The sequence below is a fragment of the Schistocerca cancellata genome, unplaced genomic scaffold (genome assembly GCF_023864275.1).
Source record: "Schistocerca cancellata isolate TAMUIC-IGC-003103 unplaced genomic scaffold, iqSchCanc2.1 HiC_scaffold_1044, whole genome shotgun sequence".
NCBI classification, from domain to species: Eukaryota; Metazoa; Arthropoda; class Insecta; order Orthoptera; family Acrididae; genus Schistocerca; species Schistocerca cancellata.
Genome location: NW_026047044.1, coordinates 62,501 through 67,500, shown reverse-complemented (window position 1 = coordinate 67,500; position 5,000 = coordinate 62,501). Strand labels below are relative to the sequence as shown.

General features: G+C 53.3%; 1 non-coding gene across 1 annotated transcript in view; it reads left to right on the top strand.

The window, feature by feature from the left end:
* Window positions 1–4,105: 4,105 nt before the first annotated feature.
* Window positions 4,106–5,000, top strand: part of LOC126151166 (small subunit ribosomal RNA) — a 1,912-nt gene continuing 1,017 nt past the window's right edge. The window contains exon 1 of the ribosomal RNA XR_007531854.1: window positions 4,106–5,000. This exon is cut by the window's right edge and continues 1,017 nt beyond it. This is a non-coding gene — a ribosomal RNA (small subunit ribosomal RNA).

Below are 5,000 nucleotides of genomic sequence, written 5' to 3'. Positions count from 1 at the left end.
ACGAAACTACGCCAACCATACCTCCAAAACACGGCACCGCCATCTATGACAATGTGACGAAACCACATGCAATAGCTCCATCTACGCGAATCGGACGACACTACGTCCACCATGTCGAGCGCACCACAAACAAAAATACCGCCACCTGCAGGTCCCCCGCAACATGACCTGCTGCACCGATGATACCGCCATCTATGAGACGCCACGCCGACTACGACATCGCTAGGTCCCACAGTGCCCATTTTCCGACGCCACCCACAAACCCTGCATCATCTGCCCACCACAGGAGCCCCAACGCCTGTGCCTGCGTCGCACGAAGTCGTCGACCGACAATCGCTCCACCCGCACCCGCACGTGCCCCACCCCAACCGCCCAAATCGCAACTCCAGCGGATGAACGGCGGACTCTTCCCGCACTCGTAACGTGCAATCCGCCCCTATATCTTGCGTTTCATGAAGAGTTATATCGAATATGCCATATTCCCGCTGTCCCTATACATGCTGTAAGTAGCTCGCTTGCTACAGCAGCAGCAGCAGCAGCACCACCTCCGCGCGCTTCCCTGGGGGCACTGAACCGCAGGATGCGAGACCCCACGCCCAGTGGCAAACAGGGCTCCTCTCAGAATATAGGCGGTCCCTACCCCTCACAACGATGACGGTGGGAGGGCCGTTTTACGAGACCATTTCCTGCGGTGCCAACGCTGTCGTAGAGCCGATACTCCATCTTTGGTACAAGGCAATCATTCCGCTGTAAATCAGTACGTCACTCGTAGTTCAGTCACCTCACAGCACTGCTCAGTAAACTATGCAGGCCCACATAGATAGATTATGATAGATTATATACGCAAATGCCCCTATACATGCTGAACGTCCGTACACACAAAATGAACCACACGTCAGCCACACACTCTATCACACACTACTCTCTGCCTGTAACAGACACAGATACAACTACTAAGCACCAGCATGGACCAACGTCCGGTGCATCCTATCCGCCACAGTACACCAACTACGCTATGATAACCAGACCGGGAGGTCCAATCATAAAACAGAATACCCCACTCGTCCGACAACCACAATTGCTCAGAGAAGCCACCAACACCCACACATGTCCTACACAGGGGTGCACCCATCACCACCACACTGCCTCGTCTTACAGCACAAACACACTGGCAGGAATGAAACACACAGGTCTGCCGCAACCACAGACACGGCTCGCCCCCTCTCACTGGCGAAAAGCGCATCCCGACGTGACATAACTCCTTTGACACACTGACGCTGCCTCGGGCATCCACGTCCTACGGTCGATATCAACGAACCTCCCCCCCCCCTCCCCCCACAACACGCCATCCCATACCACATTGTGTACCGTACCCAAACCTAACGTGTACTGTACTACAACGCAATGTGTACCATAACACAACCCAGTTTGTACCTTAACCTAACCTATGTCACCTTAACCTAACCTATGTCACCTTAACCTAACCTATGTCACCTTAACCTAACCTATGTCACCTTAACCTAACCTATGTCACCTTAACCTAACCTATGTCACCTTAACCTAACCTATGTCACCTTAACCTAACCTATGTCACCTTAACCTAACCCATCTTGCACCTTAACCTAACCCATCTTGCACCTTAACCTAACCCATCTTGCACCTTAACCTAACCCATCTTGCACCTTAACCTAACCCATCTTGCACCTTAACCTAACCTATGTTGCACATTAACCTAACCTGTGTTGCACCTTAACCTACCTCAATTTGCACCGCAATGTAACGCAATTTGCACCGCAATGTAACGCAATTTGCACCGCAATGTAACGCAATTTGCACCGCAATGTAACGCAATTTGCACCGCAATGTAACGCAATTTGCACCGCAATGTAACGCAATTTGCACCGCAATGTAACGCAATTTGCACCGCAATGTAACGCAATTTGCACCGCAATGTAACGCAATTTGCACCGCAATGTAACTCAATTTGCACCGCAATGTAACTCAATTTGCACCGCAATGTAACTCAATTTGCACCGCAATGTAACTCAATTTGCACCGCAATGTAACTCAATTTGCACCGCAATGTAACTCAATTTGCACCGCAATGTAACTCAATTTGCACCGCAATGTAACTCAATTTGCACCGCAATGTAACTCAATTTGCACCGCAATGTAACTCAATTTGCACCGCAATGTAACTCAATTTGCACCGCAATGTAATGCAATTTGCACCGCAATGTAATGCAATTTGCACCGCAATGTAATGCAATTTGTACCGCAATCTACCCCCACATTGTGCCTTAACCTAACCCACATTGTGCCTTAACCTAACCCACATTGTGCCTTAACCTAACCCACGTTGTGCCTTAACCTAACCCACGTTGTGCCTTAACCTAACCCACGTTGTGCCTTAACCTAACCCAAGTTGTGCCTTAACCTAACCCAAGTTGTGCCTTAACCTAACCCAAGTTGTGCCTTAACCTAACCCAAGTTGTGCCTTAACCTAACCCAAGTTGTGCCTTAACCTAACCCAAGTTGTGCCTTAACCTAACCCAAGTTGTGCCTTAACCTAACCCAAGTTGTGCCTTAACCTAACCCAAGTTGTGCCTTAACCTAACCCAAGTTGTGCCTTAACCTAACCCAAGTTGTGCCTTAACCTAACCCAAGTTGTGCCTTAACCTAACCCAAGTTGTGCCTTAACCTAACCCAAGTTGTGCCTTAACCTAACCCAAGTTGTGCCTTACCCTGCTCTGTAATTGGCATATGACACGTTACATTAATGTATTGTCCAACCGCAACCCGCTCAGAATGTTGTGTACACAGCTACGTGTCATCTCCCCATAACAGCTGCATTGCAGTGTGGTACGCCATAGAGACGTGTGGGAGTAATGGACGCAGTGGATGGCGATCAGCATGAGCCGTCTGTTCATGTAGTGGCGCGTGTATGCAGACGTAGTAGTCTCTTCTCACACAATGTGATAGCACGGTGCCCCGCGTTCCACATCTGCGACATGCTACAGAGGCCGGTTGACAGTTGGTCGCGCAATGGACATCGCATACGTACGGGGGCACCTTCCACGTGCCCTCTAGTCGGGCACATTTTGTTGCGTGGATGTGAGCGGATGTAGTGTGTCTTGACACCTGACAGGCAGGCATGCAATAATAGTTGACTTTGCAAACGGGGATGGACGTGTACGTTTACTGGTGACGTTACGCAAATGAACAACTGGTAACCCGTTGTGGTGCGGTTGTCCTTGCTGGAGGTACATCTGTGAGGGCAACGATCGGTACAGCTACGAAGCGGTCCCCACCATACCAACGAACGTGAATGTGAATCTGGGTGTGAAGCGATACGCGGCTGTGGGTGGGTGGGACTGTCCCCGGCCGGTGAGGGGGGGCCGCCCGGCGTGCTGGCCGCGCGGTGCGTGGGCGCACGCGCTACAGCCGGCTGGTGGGGGCGCCCAGTGGCAGGCGCGCCGGCCGACGGACGCGGCAGGCGGCGCAGCTGCGCGCCGGGGCACCCTGCGCGCGGCGCCGTGCAGCCAAAGTGGGTCCTCGCCGGCCCGGTGCGAAGCGCGGTGGACATCTGCAGTGTGCTGGTCCGATTGAGGACTGTGTGCGTTGAGGATGCGCCGCCGCCCGGCACTCGGCGCCGCGACGCCGTCTGCTGCTCGGTCGCCCCAGCGGTTCTCGCTGGTGGTTTGTATCGCAGTTGTGCAGACGTGTTGGCACGTGCGCTGTGCTGGGAGAGTTCGCTTCGGCACCCACGTGGGGCCTTTGCCCTTCTGTGGCGCTGGCGTTGGAGCTGCCGGTCACCGTAGGTGGCGCGTGTTGTCTCCCGCCGGCAATGCCACGACAGCACGCTCCCGGGCCTCTGTCGGCAGCGGCAAGCTCAGTTGGGAGCACGGGTGGTCGCACCTAAAGCGTCTACTCGCCTAACTCCGGGCGATTGCGCCTCTCGACCTGAGAGGGTTTCGAGGTGTATTGTGCAGGGGAGCTCAGCCTCCTCCTGTTTGCAGAATAATTGAGCGGACGCTTGCGTGTTCGCGCGGGCCCCTGGGACACACTCCCGGGCGGCCGGCTGCTCAGCTCTAGTTGACGCAGCTCCCTGGTTGATCCTGCCAGTAGTCATATGCTTGTCTCAAAGATTAAGCCATGCATGTCTCAGTACAAGCCGCATTAAGGTGAAACCGCGAATGGCTCATTAAATCAGTTATGGTTCCTTAGATCGTACCCACGTTACTTGGATAACTGTGGTAATTCTAGAGCTAATACATGCAAACAACAGAGTCCCGACCAGAGATGGAAGGGACGCTTTTATTAGATCAAAACCAATCGGTCGGCTCGTCCGGTCCGTTTGCCTTGGTGACTCTGAATAACTTTGGGCTGATCGCACGGTCCTCGTACCGGCGACGCATCTTTCAAATGTCTGCCTTATCAACTGTCGATGGTAGGTTCTGCGCCTACCATGGTTGTAACGGGTAACGGGGAATCAGGGTTCGATTCCGGAGAGGGAGCCTGAGAAACGGCTACCACATCCAAGGAAGGCAGCAGGCGCGCAAATTACCCACTCCCGGCACGGGGAGGTAGTGACGAAAAATAACGATACGGGACTCATCCGAGGCCCCGTAATCGGAATGAGTACACTTTAAATCCTTTAACGAGTATCTATTGGAGGGCAAGTCTGGTGCCAGCAGCCGCGGTAATTCCAGCTCCAATAGCGTATATTAAAGTTGTTGCGGTTAAAAAGCTCGTAGTTGGATTTGTGTCCCACGCTGTTGGTTCACCGCCCGTCGGTGTTTAACTGGCATGTATCGTGGGACGTCCTGCCGGTGGGGCGAGCCGAAGGCGTGCGACCGCCTCGTGCGTGTTCGTGCGTCCCGAGGCGGACCCCGTTGAAATCCTACCAAGGTGCTCTTTATTGAGTGTCTGGGTGGGCCGGCACGTTTACTTTGAACAAATTAGAGTGCTTAAAGCAGGCAAGCCCGCCTGAATACTGT